The sequence below is a fragment of the Ranitomeya imitator genome, chromosome 4 (assembly GCF_032444005.1).
Source record: "Ranitomeya imitator isolate aRanImi1 chromosome 4, aRanImi1.pri, whole genome shotgun sequence".
In the NCBI taxonomy this organism is placed as follows: domain Eukaryota; kingdom Metazoa; phylum Chordata; class Amphibia; order Anura; family Dendrobatidae; genus Ranitomeya; species Ranitomeya imitator.
Window position 1 is genome coordinate 590437327 of NC_091285.1, and position 15611 is coordinate 590452937.

The window sequence follows — 15611 nt, forward strand, 5'->3', positions numbered from 1 at the left end:
TCTTGGCTTGCACAAGATCGATCTTCCCACACACCGTTCATCCATCAAGTCGACACGGTTTGAGACCCAGCCGAAGGCTGTTAAAAAATAAGAAGAAGAAAGAAGGCTTTTATAAAAAGAAGTATTAGTAGTTTATTTTTATCACTTCTAAGTGAGATCAAAAGAGAAACATAAATCTAATCACTATTTGGTGTGACCGCACTTTGCTTGAAAACAGCATTCATTGTTCTAGATACACAAGTTTGAAGGAACTCGCTTGGAGGGTCCAAACATCTTGGAGAACGAACCACAGATCTTCTGCGGATGAAGACTCGTGCAAATCCTTCTTTCTCTTCATGTAGTTCCAGACAGGCTTGATGATGATAAGATCGGGCCTCTGTGATGGCTATATCATTACTTCTAGGACTCCTTGTTCTTCACACTGAAGATAGATATTAATGACAATGGTTGTATGTTTGGGGTTGTTGTTCTGCTGCAGAATAAATTTGGATCTAACCAGATGCCTCCCTGATGGGATTGCATGATGGATAGAGTATTTTATCTTTTCAGCCCATTTATTGTAATGGATGCTTTACAACACTACATTTTTGCAGCATTTTAGCAAATTTTCTAAAAATACATGTAAAAAATTGCCTTAGTATTTAGTCATTTTGTCAGCAATTTTTTAAAATTTATAGCATTGTTAACTGCATTTTTGACATTACAATTCTTGTGAATCGTAGAACATGTAATTCCAAGATTCTTTATAGAAATTACATTCATTTTAACTTTGTGTGAAGGCAGCCTGCGGCCATATGTTACCTGTAAAGGCCTCAATACACTTTAGCTAACTGCCGACAGGTGTCTCTCTGATCCGTCATACACGGGAACACTTGCTGAGAACCTTTGTGTTCTTTATGGGAGAGCCGCTGCCTGAATCTTTGGCTGCGGCTTATCACATCTTGAACAAAAGTATATATATATAAATATAACGATACAAGGAATCAACGATAATAGTTGGTTAAAATCTACAAACATATTGCATAGAACGCATGGAGACAGATAACACACCCCACATCAACAGTTAGGCAGAGCACACTGGGAAGTATACGGCAGGGTGTGTCATGGCAGCACCGCAGATAGATTTTTATAGTCCCCGGAACCAAGGATTAGCCAATGCGCAAACCCCCAACTAATCAAGGCGCTAAGACCGGCACCAGAAAGCACGGGCCCATGCAATCTGGCACCAGGCCGCGACCCCTGAGGAAGGACATCTCCGAAATACGCGTCGGGGTGGGTCTGGAGCGGACGCGCTCCCCTCAACAACAGCTGGCACGGGAACTCTCTGGGTGACTATAGTAGTTATGTACTACCTTGTTATCTACACCTGCGGGCTCCGGTCTTGATGTGTTATGATTGTTAGCGTCTAGCGGCCATTGATTGCCGTATACTTCCCAGTGTGACTGCCTGACTGTTGATGTGGGGTGTGTTATCTGTCTCCATGCGTTCTATGCAATATGTTTGTAGATTTTAACCGACTATTATCGTTGATTCCTTTTATCGTTATATTTATACTAGCTATTGAACCCGTTCTACGCCCGGGTGGCGAGCATTTATATTGGTATATGGTCTCCATCCTGGTATGTGCTGCTCCATCCTGCGTCCCCATCCTGTCATGTGCTGCTCCATCCTGCGTCCCCATCCTGTCATGTGCTGCTCCCATCCTGCGCCCCCATCCTGTCATGTGCTGCTCCATCCTGCATCCCCATCCTGACATGTGCTGCTCCATCTTGCGTCCCCATCCTGTCATGTGCTGCTCCATCCTGCGCCCCCATTCTCTCATGTGCTGCTCCATCCTGCGCCCCCATTCTGTCATGTGCTGCTCCATCCTGCATCCCCATCCTGTCATGTGCTGCTCCCATCCTGCGCCCCCGTTCTGTCATGTGCTGCTCCCATCCTGCGCCTCCATTCTGTCATTTGCTGCTCCCATCCTGTCATGTGCTGCTCCCATCCTGCGCCCCCGTTCTGTCATGTGCTGCTCCCATCCTGCGCCCCCGTTCTGTCATGTGCTGCTCCCATCCTGCGCCCCCGTTCTGTCATGTGCTGCTCCCATCCTGCGCCCATTCTGTCATGAGCTGCTGCCATCCTGCGCCCGTTCTGTCATGTGCTGCTCCCATCCTGCGCCCGTTCTGTCATGTGCTGCTGCCATCCTGCGCCCGTTCTGTCATGTGCTGCTCTCATCCTGCGCCTGTTCTGTCATGTGCTGCTGCCATCCTGCGCCCGTTCTGTCATGTGCTGCTCCCATCCTGCGCCCGTTCTGTCATGTGCTGCTCCCATCCTGCGCCCGTTCTGTCATGTGCTGCTGCCATCCTGCGCCCGTTCTGTCATGTGCTGCTCCCATCCTGCGCCCCTTCTGTCATGTGCTGCTCCCATCCTGCGCCCCTTCTCTCATGTGCTGCTCCATCCTGCGCCCCCATTCTGTCATGTGCTGCTCCATCCTGCATCCCCATCCTGTCATGTGCTGCTCCCATCCTGCGCCCCCGTTCTGTCATGTGCTGCTCCCATCCTGCGCCTCCATTCTGTCATTTGCTGCTCCCATCCTGTCATGTGCTGCTCCCATCCTGCGCCCCCGTTCTGTCATGTGCTGCTCCCATCCTGCGCCCCCGTTCTGCCATGTGCTGCTCCCATCCTGCGCCCCCGTTCTGTCATGTGCTGCTCCCATCCTGCGCCCCCGTTCTGTCATGTGCTGCTCCCATCCTGCGCCCATTCTGTCATGAGCTGCTGCCATCCTGCGCCCGTTCTGTCATGTGCTGCTCCCATCCTGCGCCCGTTCTGTCATGTGCTGCTGCCATCCTGCACCCGTTCTGTCATGTGCTGCTCTCATCCTGCGCCTGTTCTGTCATGTGCTGCTCCCATCCTGCGCCCGTTCTGTCATGTGCTGCTCCCATCCTGCGCCCGTTCTGTCATGTGCTACTGCCATCCTGCGCCCGTTCTGTCATGTGCTGCTCCCATCCTGCGCCCCTTCTGTCATGTGCTGCTGCCATCCTGCGCCCGTTCTGTCATGTGCTGCTGCCATCCTGCGCCCGTTCTGTCATGTGCTGCTGCCATCCTGCGCCCGTTCTGTCATGTGCTGCTGCCATCCTGCGCCCGTTCTGTCATGTGCTGCTGCCATCCTGCGCCCGTTCTGTCATGTGCTGCTGCCATCCTGGGCCCGTTCTGTCATGTGCTGCTGCCATCCTGCGCCCGTTCTGTCATGTGCTGCTGCCATCCTGCGCCCATTCTGTCATGTGCTGCTGCCATCCTGCCCCCGTTCTGTCATGTGCTGCTCCCATCCTGCGCCACCATTGTATGATATGCCCCCCACAAGACGCTCCAGTGTGTATGCCCCCGTATGCTGCTGCCATATAAAAAAAAAAAAAAACCATACTCACCTATCGTCCGGCTCCACTGCAGGTGTGTCTTCAAGAAAATGGCGCCGGAAAGCACGGACTGCGCAGGCGCCGATTCCGGCAGCAGGAATCGGCGCCTGCGCAGTCCACGCTTTCCGGCGCCATTTTCTTGAAGACACACCTGCAGTGGAGCCGGAGTGTGTCTTCAAGAAAATGGCGCCGGAAAGCGCGGACTGCGCAGGCGCCGATTCCGGCAACAGGAATCGGCGCCTGCGCAGTCCGCGCTTTCCGGCGCCATTTTCTTGAAGACACACTCCGGCTCCTCTGCCTGTGACTGGTAAGTCAGAGGGTGGCGCCGGCGCGCATTAAGCGCGTCATCGCACCCTCTGAACTGTCACAGCAGAGGAGCCGGGAGACGGAGCCGCACACAGCGCTGGAACGGGGAAAGGTGAATATACTTACCCTCCTGGCGGTCCCTGACTCTCCGGTGGAGATCGCGGTATGCGTTCAGTGTTTACGCATACCGCGATCTCCTGGGAGCGTCACTCTGTGGGGGCCAGACTGCGCCGGCGCTTGCGCCTGCGCAGTCTATAAAGGCTTCGGACAGAGTGACGCTCCCAGCGTTATATTATAGATATATTTAATAAAGATATTGTTATTCCTTTTGGACTTCTTTTCACCTATTTTCTTTGTTCTTTTGCTTAGCAGTATTGGGTGTGTCCTGCACTGTTCCATAGACAGGCATCAGGTACCTCTCATGTATATTTCTCTGTGACATCATGAGTAGAGGGTGTATACGGTCTTGCCTGTTTTGTTTTCCTTGTCTTAACAAAAGTATATGCATTTCAAATTCCAAGTGTCGGATCCTTCCCTCTCCCTCCAGATGATGTTTAATCGATGGTCATCATTGCTGAAATTTTCTAAATTTTATCTCATGAAAGCACTGTGCTATGTCAGGTAGCATCTTTTTATACATATTGGTACATGTTAAAAAACACCAGCCAACAATGTAATGTCTATGGTAGCATGACATCAGTCTGAGATATTAAGGAAAGAAAGACCAGGCATCTTGGATTTTCATCATGACCATCATCTTATTCTCGCTGCCTTCAAAATAAACGTACATGGTCATCTTAAATATGTGTGTTGTGAGGGGGAAGAGATAACTGTTTGCTTGAATGAGTGTTTGACCAACAGCTAGCTATTGTGAATTGCTAGTTTAATTTTTGGATGCCTGTTTGGTAGTGATTGAACGCTGGCTATGGAGATCTGGTGGTCACTCACAGAAAAGTGGAAGATCAGCCCTTTCTCTTCCTCCCCATTTCTGAGAAGAAGATAACTTTGAAAGTATTATTACGTAAATTATTATTTTTTTAGTGAATAATTAGAAGCTTTCAGAAGACAAGTTTATTAACTAGTACAGATAATCAAATCTTTTGAAATTTGTATTCACTAGCTTTACCAAATTTTTCCCCAAAATTTGTTTTGCAATAAATTGATTCAATCTAAATTGGTATCAAACAGTCCTTAGTTTCTTAAGTGTTTTATGGCTTTCTCTTCCTATTTACATGGCTAACCGTGAGCTGTGCCATTCTCTCACTATCCAGGCTCACCACAAAATAACCACTGCATTTCCTACATCTGTTTTTACACAGGCTATGATAGTCCCTCTTTGTTGGCTGTGCTATACTGTGTGGTGTGATAGCTGCAACGCATTATGGAGAAGCCCACCCGAAGGTACGCAAGGTCATGGTTGCCTTCTCTTGCTGATGTAATCTTCTGCAAAGTGGAAAATGTTGGCAGCCAGTTTAGGCAATCCACATGAAGTGAATTGCAAATTATTAAGCAAGTTCCCCCAAAATTTGACATTAATTAAATCGTCATCAAACCCATTTGCCCATTTCTATTAACTATGGGTCTGCCTAGTGGTGTTACAGTGCACCTGTCCTTAAATTAAAAAAAACATTTTTCTTGTTGACTCCATCTGTAAAAACAAGCTAAAACTGATTTTGTGCATATACCAGCCTCCCAATTTTAATGCAGTCTGCCATGTACTCATTATCAGTAGTCCCTCACTACTTTCAAGACCACACTTGCCACAGCTAAACAAACCTACTTCTCATCTCTCATATCCTCCCTGTCTCACAACCCTAAACAGTTATTCAACACCTTCAACTCACTCCTCCGTCCCCCAGCACCTCCTCCCTCCCCACTCATCTCAGCTGAAGACTTTGCCTCATTTTTCAGGCAAAAGATTGAGAACATCAGATACAGTTTTAGTTGACAACCCCCAGAGTCCTTCTTCCCAACTACCCAGCCGTCCACCTCCAAAACCAACTTCTCCACTATTACAGAAGATCGACTCTCCACTCTACTCTCAAGATTGCATCTCACCACCTGTGCACTTTACCCAATCCCTTCCCACTTCATCCCAAACCTCGCCACAGTCTTCATCCCAACTCTAACCCATCTCTTCAACCTATCACTAACAACTGCTGTTTTCCCCTCAAGCTTTAAACATGCCTCAATCACACCTATCCTCAAAAAGCCCACTCTTGACCCATCCTCTGTATCTAGCTATCGCCCCATATCACTTCTCCCCTATGCCTAAAAACTACTGGAACAACATGTCCATCTTGAACTGTCCTCCCATCTATCTTCCTGCTCCCTTTTTGACCGCTAACAATCAGGCTTCCGGTCACACCACTCCACTGAAACTGCCCTAACTAAGGTCACCAATGACCTATTAACCACCAAGAGCAAGCGACACTACTCTATCCTCCTCCTCCTGGACCTGTCCTCTGCCTTTGACAAAGTGGACCATTCCCTATTACTACAGACCCTCTCATCCCTTGGCATCACAGACTTGGCCTTATCCTGGATCTCATCATACCTAACTGACCGAACATTCAGCGTCTCTCATTCACACACCACCTCCTCACTTCGCCCTCTATCTGTCGGAGTCCCACAAGGTTCAGTTCTAGGGCCCCTTCTCTTCTCCATTTACACCTTTGGCCTGGGACAGCTCATAGAATCTCACGGTTTTCAGTATCATCTCTATGCTGATGACACACAGATCTACATCTCTGGACCAGATATCACAACCCTACTAACCAGAATCCCTCAATGTCTATCCGCTATTTCATCCTTCTTCTCCGCTAGATTTCTAAAACTTAACATGGACAAAACAGAATTCATTGTCTTTCCCCCATCTCACGCGACCCCCCCAACGAACCTATCCATTACAGTAAACAGCTACCCACTCTCCCCAGTCCCAGAAGCTTGCTGTCTTGGGGTAATCCTTGACACTGATCTCTCCTTCAAACCGCATTTCCAAGCCCTTTCCATTTCCTGCCACCTTCAACTCAAAAATATTTCACGGATCCGTACATTCCTAAACCAAGAATCTGCAAAAACCCTAGTCCATGCCCTCATCATCTCCCGCCTCAACTACTGTAACCTCCTGCTCTGTGGCCTCCCCTTGAACACTCTCGCACCCCTCCAATCTATTCTAAACTCAGCTGCCTGACTAATCCACCTGTCCCCCCGCTATTCCCTGGCCTCTCCCCTCTGTCAATCCCTTCACTGGCTCCCCATTACCAAGAGACTCCAGTACAAAAGCCTAACCATGACATACAAAGCCATCCACAACCTGTCTCCTCCATACATCTGTGACCTCGTTTCCCAGTACTTTCCTGCACGCAACCTCCGATCCTCACAAGATCTCCTTCTCTACTCCCCTCTTATCTCCTCTTCCCACAATCGCATACAAGATTTCTCTCACACATCACCCCTACTCTCGAACTCTCTTCCACAACATATCAGACTCTCACCTACCATCGAAACCTTCAAAAAGAACCTGAAGACCCACCTCTTCCAGCAAGCCTACAACCTGCAGTAATCACAGATTGACCAAACCACTGCACGACCAGCTCTATCTTTACCTACTGTATCCTCACCAATTCATTGTAGATTGTGAGCCCTTGCAGGCAGGGTCCTCTCTCCTCCTGTACCAGTTGTGACATGTATTGTTCAAGATTATTGTACCTGTTTTTATTATGTATACCCCTTCTCACATGTAAAGCACCATGGAATAAATGGTGCTATAATAATAAATAATAATAATATTTCCTAGAATTTTGCCAGTTGCATAGGAGATGGAACTTCCTTTCCGACATTCCTTCATGCTTAGCTCCTGCCATTGTCTAATCGCTTCACTACCTCGAACTGAAAGCCCTACCTCCTGATATTTCTTATGACAGACAGGAGAAGAGGGGCTAAGAGACAAAGACCTGCACCCACTTCCTGGGATCTGTATCAGGGTCTTTCTACTAGGGATTTCTACCTGACAACAGGCAGTGGTCAGCAAGTTAGACAGGTAGACACCTATTGGCCACCAATTGAGATTGATATTTGAAGATTAAGACAACACCATTTATAAATTAATATTCAGATTGTCTAGCAATTTATCAAATTAGATCAAGTTGTCTTAAATAACAGTGAGAGAAGCAAATTGAAGCTCAAACCTTCTAACAATATGGTTGTACCCTAGAGCAGAGGTCCCCAACTCCAGTCCTCAAGGCCCACCAACAGGTCATGTTTTCACGATTTCCTTTGCATTGCACAGGTGATGCAATTATTACCTGGGCAAGACTAAGGAAATCCTGAAAACATGACATGTTGGTGGGCCTTGAGGACTGGAGTTGGGGACCTCTGCCCTAGAGTACAAGACATACTGATATCCTATCGATTGTCTATTACATCAACACTCTTCTTATCTATTAATGAATTCCTTACCGATATATGACATACTGGTATGTCATATGCTTGCTTTCTGACTTTAGCTTGCAAGCCTGCATCTTTGCCGGCAGATGGTGGAAGTGATATTCAGGCATCATTGGCCTTTAACAGCCGAGGGTGGAGAGGAGTTCCACCCGCATCTGTTAACCAGCTAAATGCCACTGTCAATCTCTGACAGCAGTATTTATAGTGTGCTGGAGGGGTGTGTGCATCATTCCATGCGCCCATTGGGGTGCTTGTGACGTGATCTTGGGGTGCTGATGGGTTGCCATGATGGCCAGGGGTCTGCTGAAGACCCCTATGTCTGTCCTTCAGGTACTCCTGTAAAAACTCTCCCGTAGCTGGCGTTCATAGGAGATTGTGATTTTTGTTATATATAGCAATGCTGTGGAATTGCTGTATTTACCACAAGCGATAAGATGATTGCAAGTTCAAGTCCTCTAAGCCACATGCACATGTTAAGTATTTGATGAGCTTTTTACCTCAGTATTTGTAAGCCAAAACCAGGAGTGGTGGAAAAATACAGAAGTGATTATTATTATAGAAGTGACGTGTTTCTATTATACTTTTCCTCTGAATGCTCCCCTCTCCTGGTTTTGGCTTAAAAATACTGAGGTAAAAAGCTCACCAAATACTCAACGTATGCATGTTATCTAAGGCTACATCCCCACAGTCAGTAACCGGCAGCGCTTTGGAAGCAGCACATGTCTGCTCCGTCCAAAGCGCTACCGGCTTTTGAACACAGGTGATTCCGCATGTGTTCATAGAACTGTGTGGAATCACGGAGTCCAATACATTGGACTAGTGATATTTATCTTGCGGAGACTGAGCATCTCCGCAAGATAAATAGACATGCTGCGGTCTGGAAAGATGCGCCACATGTCCGTCTCCACAGGGAAGCCGGAGGCGTCTGTGCACGCATAGTGGAGATGGGATTTCTTGAAATCCCATCCACTATGCTGTAACATCTGGACACTGTGGGTTGGATGCTGCGAATGCACGCAGTGTCCAATTTGCAGCATTTACTGACCGTGGGAACATACCCTTAGGGAACTAACAAATATAGAGAAAAATAAAAAACAAATATTTAAAAAAAATATGTAAACAAAAATTTTATAAAAGTTCAAATCTTCCCCTTTTACCCTATTACAAATTAAGAAATTAAAAAAATAAAAGTAAACTCTTTTTGGTATCACAGCATTCATAAAAGTCCGAACTATCAAAATGTAAAATAAATTAATCCGTTCGGTAAACAGCATAATGACAAAAAATATAATCAAAATGACATAATTCTGTTTTTTTTTCAGCACAACACAAAAAAATGTAATAAGTAGAGATGAGCAAACTTGTTCAGAAAATGTTCACCAATCTCAAATTCCAATCAGGCGCAGAAACCATCCACAGCGTCATGAAGCAAGGGTTTCAGTGATTGGGTAAGTCACATGACCCTCTCCATATAAAAAGCGGACATGTTGTTTTACTGGTGCAATTTTCTCAGTGTAGTAGCGCAGTGAGGTCGCTCCTGCTGCTGCTGCAAGTGAACTTGTCATTTAGTTAGATAGTATCATGTCCTGTGTGAAATCGACCTTCCAGCATCTAATTAGTTTGTGCTAATAATGGCATAAGTCCACATTTCCTAGTCAAAATCATTTGGGCTAAAACTGCATTGCAGTCAGGACTCAGTAGGCCCCATTTGCTAATTAAAATCATTAGGCCTAATATTGGGGTTCAGCCAGGAGTTCCCATTTGCCAATTACAATTGTTAGGGCTAATAGTGTTGTGCAGGCCAGGGTCCACATTTCCTACTCAAAATCGTTTGGGCTAATACCGTGTTGCAGTCAGCAAGCAGTAGGCCCCATTTGCTAATAAAAATCATTAGGGCTAATATTGGGGTGCAGCCAAGCTGCCCCATTTGCTAATCAAAATTGTTAGAGCTAATAGTATTGTGCAGTCTGTAGTCCATGTTTCCTACTCAAAATCGTTTGGGTTAATAGTGGGTTGCAGTCAGGACTCAGGAAGCCCCTTTTGCTAAAAAAATTGTTAGGGATAATATTGTTGCTCAGGCACACTATCTCAGAAAATAAATACTGATTTTTCATTTAGTGACAGGTGACTGACAAGTCTGGGCCTAAGGTTGTGAAACAGCTGGTTAAAAGAAGGGAAGGTTACAAACAATGTGAGTGTGAAAAAGCGAGGTTATGTTGGAAGGGGATTAGGCTTGGTGTTTGACCTGTACGTAGGTTAACTGGTAATGTTACTGAAAGCTCTACTGAACAAACACCATCCCATGCTATCCAAGACAACTGACAACATCTGTTAATGGACGGGCTACTCAAGTTCCATAATTTGGCAGCCGCACAGCAGAACGTCTTGTAGATGAGGGTTAGATGAGGGTTAGTAAGAACATGTGCTTCAGTGGATGGCAAGCTTTGCATCAAGTGGCCTCTCCTCCTCTTCCTCCACCTTAACATCACACACAGTACTATCAACCTTGTTTCCCCCATGTCACAACCTTCCAAGCAACCAACTGACTGTGGGGATCCACAGATGAGCCAGTCTGCAGAGCTGTTCACACATTCTATTCCATGGGCATCAGAGGACTGCTCCAAAGGTTCATAGAATCAAGAGGAGAAAAGCATCTGTACTGATGCCCCAAATTTTTTCCTGTTGGTTCTGGGGCTGGATGAGGAAGGGTCAGAGCAGAGTCCAGACCCTCATCAGCAGATGTTAGCCCCTCATGGTAGAGGTTATACTGATGAGACTCAGATACCTGAAGTGCATGCAGACTGTATTACACGGTCCTATCTGTACAGTCATAGCATGAAGAGGAGGAGGGTGATTCTCTGGGCGAGGAGTGGGAGAACAGAGAGGATGATGATGAGGTTGTAGATCCCACTTGGTGTTAACCCAGCGTAGCTCAGCAGAGGAGGTGGAGGATGAGGAGGTTACGTTGCAGCATGCCACACAGACACAGAGTGATGCAACCATATCAAGCACTGTGATCAACTGCCTTAGGCCGATGCGGTTGATGGGATGACCGGTGGTTGGTGAGGCCCGTTAGTTCGCATTTTGGTGCGGTGTGATTTGGTGCAGTGCGAGAAACTCGCACGAGCCTCTCACATCAATACCCGGCACTGCCGCCAGCACTTGGGACCGGAGCGTTCAGCTGCATGTATTTCTATGCAGCCGCACGCTCTGGTTTGAGTGCCAACGGCAGTGCCAGGTATTGATGTGAAAGAATCGTGCAAGTTTCTCGCATTGCACATGCAAGTGTGACCCTGGCCTTAGTCTTGGAATCACACTGCACCAAAATGCGAACTAGCGGGCCTCACCAACCACCGGTTATCCCATCAACCGCATCTGCTCCTTCTTCCTCTGTCACTGTGGCAAGTGTTCTCAGACAGGTCTTTTGCCGCAGAACCTTCACTTGCTTACCCCTTACAGTTAGGGTGAGTGAAGGCCCATCAGCTGTCAAGGAAGTGAGATACCTGCTGTTTTTGTTTCACTGAGCAAAACACATCTTTCTCAATCCACCATAACATCTCCACCTGCACCTCACTGAAAGTCCAACAGTTTGTTCTGTTCATCCTACTCCACCATCTCTCAGCACAGCAGCCAGCCCTCGGTCCCGCAGTTGTGGTCACGTAAAAGAATGTTTACTCTGTGGTGCAGTGAAAGGTGTAGTGCTGGATGGAAGAGATATTTCTCCCAGCAGGATAAGATTTGGCCTGGATTTTCCCTAAGGTTGAGGACCTGCAGTGATGTCACGATCACATGATCAGCCCATGTGTTAGGTACCTCACCTGTGGAGGTGGTTATGGGCTATGTAATCGAGATTGTTGTTTGGCACATGGTCAGTGTGCAGGGTGTGAGGAGCCAGGCTGTAGTTAGCCTGAATTGATTTTTTTGTCGAATTACACATGCTGCATAGTTTTGTGACAAGACTCATAGCAATCCTGGGAATGGCAACTGGCGGACGCCATTGACCAGGCAGCTGCTTAGTTAAGTCCATCCTGTGCAAGGGTAAGTCTGAGACCAATGGTTCTCCAAGCTGGAGTTCATTTGTGCTTCTTTCTTACTTTCTGCTGCCTACTGTTTAAAGTGTTAATGGAGGGCGCACTGCTACACAATCCCGGCCATTTGATCAGGTATATACTTGTTGATGCAACATGAACTACAATTGTATGTATGCATTGGAGCTTCTTTTCCATTTGTTTATTAGGCCTATTGGGAAAGTGCAATATATTTAGGGTTATTTGATACTTCCATAAACCATATATACCCTGCTAGTTTGTGTGCCCATATCTTGCATGTCCATATGTTTGGTGGCCCTTTCCCCCGCTTCCATGTACCCTCACTGATAAATAAAGATTGTTTGTATTTTCATAAAACAATGTTTGGGAATTCTTGATCGTTGTTTTTTGTTTGCATATTTCAGCCGCTTAGTTTAGCCCAACCTATGCAAGGGTGAGTCTGAGACCAATGGCTCTCCGAGCTAGAGTATGTTTGTGGTTTTTTTATTACTTTCTGCTGCCTACTGTTTAAAGTGTTAATAAACCACTGAAGTTTAGACTCTAAGCTTGTGTGTTGCCTCATCACTGTGGCCCTGCCACTGCCTACCAGAGCAAATCCCTACAACTCCTACACATGCCAAAGCTAAGAGTTTGAACTCCACCATCTCGAATCTGTTGGTCAAGGAAATGCTGCCTTTCTGCCTGGTTGATACAGACGATTTCAGAAAGTTTGATGGCCACAGTCCCCCAGTACCAGTTTCACAGCCGCCATTACTTCTCTAAGAAAGCTGTGCATGTGCTACATCAGCAGGTCACAGATAACATCACCCATTGCCTGAAAAAATCTATGTCTGCCAGGGTGCAAACATGGGCAGGGGCGTTACATCTCGGTAACTGGCCACTGGGTGACTCTGGTGGCTGTGGGGTCGGGCAGACAAAGGGCTGCACTACAAGTCTTGGAATCCCCTTGCGGGACAAAACTCTGTTTTCTAACACTTCCTCCACTGCTTCTAGCTCCTCCTCCTCTAGAGCTTCCACCTGCACCCTCAACCTCTCCCTTAATGAGACACACATTTTAACAGTGCAGTGAGAAGCCCCCCACCTCCGTACAGTCAGGGTTCATGGCAATCAGGCAGTGATTAAATTAATAAGCCTTGGAGATCGCATTCACACAGCTCAAGTGTTGTGGACAGCTATCCAGGCCGAGTTACAGCAATGGCTGTCCCCACTGAATCTGGAGCCTGGGAAGTCCGTGTGCGATAACAGTGCGAACCTGGTCACAGCCCTATGCCGTGGTAATCTCACACATGTGCCTTGCATGGCTCACATCCTCAACTGGTGGTACAGCAATTTCTCTGCCACTATCCCGGCCTGGATGCGCTGCTGCAGAAAACACGGTCACTGTGTGCTCACTTCTGCCGATCGCATCCCGGAGGTCATCGACTTGCATCGGTACAGAGGTCTTTCAGCATACCGGTTAACCATTTGATTTGCAATGTGCCAACATGTTTGAATTCCACTTTGGACATGTTGCAGTGAATATGGCAGCAGCAATGAGCCCCGGTGCAAATCATGCTTGCAGAGTGGGTACAGATGAAGGACCTCTGCACCCTTCTGCAAAGCATCGAAATGGCTACTAGGATGGTTAACGCTGACGACGCTGTCTTTAGCATCACTATTCCGGTCATCTACATGCTGGAGCACACTTTGAATAGTCTGTGGGAGAAGGTGGTGATCCCAGAGGAAGAGGTGGAAGCAGAGGAGCATGCGGAAGGTATAACAATATATCTAAGTTCTGGACTGTCGGCACATAAGGGGGTGCCATGGAAATGTGGATGACAGCAAAGGAGGGAGGCTTATGCTATCAAACAAAGTGTTAGTGAAGTTGCAGGAGCCGAGGAACTAATGGAGGAAGGTGACGAGGAAGAGGTAATTGGCGTTCAACAGTCAGGAGATGAAGAGGATAATGATCCACTCTCTTGGTCATTGGTTTCGTCGGTGGTTGGCGGGAGGGGATGGAGGAAGCAAGCTTGAGTGTTACCCCACCATCAACACACCATGGACTTGGACCTCATGGAAGCACCCGACACATGAGCTACACTATCTTCAACATGATGCCCATATTCTTAGCATTAGAAATAGTGCTGACTCCTGGATAGCCACTCTATAAGATCCATGGTACAAAAATAAATTTTGCCAGATGCTTCCACCCCTGGAAAGGGATGCATGCATGCTGGATTATCAAAACATGCTTCTAGACAATCTTAAGAGTGGTTTTCCCCAACGCAGCAGTGAGGCACATGGTGTGTATCACAGTTCTAGACTTCCAACCCCAGGAACATCAAGGCATCACCGCAGAAACATTAGCAGCAGCAGTGTAAGTGGCATAAGCAATTTCTGTGACTTGTTTCACACATTTTTTAGACCAGCCCAGGCACCAACAGAAGTTTGACATGTTGTGAACAACTGAAGAGGATGGTGCAGGAGTATCTCAAGCTCAATATCAATGCCATCAGGGAGGGTTGGACCCTTTTGTATTTTGGTCTCCAAAAATGGAAGAGTGACCTGAGCTCGTCTCTTGTGGAAGGGTTGTCAGAGGCCCACTATACTGTTTCTACTCTGTGGAAATTGATGCCACTTTAGTGGTGTGTGCCAATAATTTTATCATATGTTTTCACTAGGGTTGAGCGAAACGGATCGGTCATTTTCATAAGTCGCTGACTTTTGGCAAAGTCGGGTTTCATGAAACCCGACCGATCCCTGTGTGGGGTCGGCCACACGGTCGGCGACCTTTGCGCCAAAGTCGCGTTTCATATGACGCGTTCAGCGCCATTTTTCAGCCAATGAAGGTGGATGCAGAGTGGGCAGCGTGATGACATAGGTCCGGGTCCCCACCATGTTAGAGAAGGGCATGACAGTGATTGGCTTGCTTTCTGGGGCGTCACAGGGGCTATAAAGGGGCGTTCCCGCCGACCGCCATCTTACTGCTGCTGATCTAAGCATAGGGAGAGGTTGCTGCCGCTTCATCAGAAGCAGGAATAGCGTTAGGCAGGGTACATTCACCCCCAAACCGCTTATGCTGTAGCGATTTCCACTGTCCAACACCACCTTTTCTTTGCAGGGACAGTGGAGGCTAGATTTTTCTTCATCAGCTCTGTAGCTTATTGGGCTGCCCTAGAAGGCTCCCTGATAGCTGCATTGCTGTTTGTACGCCGCTGTGCAAACCAACTGCTCTTTTCAAAGCACAAATCCTGTTACTCCTTCCTTTCTGCACAGCTATCTTGCTTGTTTGTCCACACTTTTGTGTGCAGCAGTCCTTTTTATTGCTGCCTGACATACTTTTCTGAGATTATTGTGGGGAGATAGTAATTGTAGTACAGTCCCTTTTTTTTAAATATATCTTCAAGCCACTTTCTGCCCCTGAAACTGT

The 15611-nt window shown here is 47.1% G+C and overlaps 1 long non-coding RNA gene across 1 annotated transcript in view; it reads left to right on the plus strand.

Moving 5' to 3' along the window:
• Positions 1-15611, plus strand: part of LOC138676844 (uncharacterized) — a 288868-nt gene that overhangs the window by 252135 nt on the left and 21122 nt on the right. The window contains exons 6-7 of the long non-coding RNA XR_011320832.1: positions 5024-5105; positions 9476-9601. This is a non-coding gene — a long non-coding RNA (uncharacterized lncRNA). The remainder of the gene's footprint in view (positions 1-5023; positions 5106-9475; positions 9602-15611) is intronic.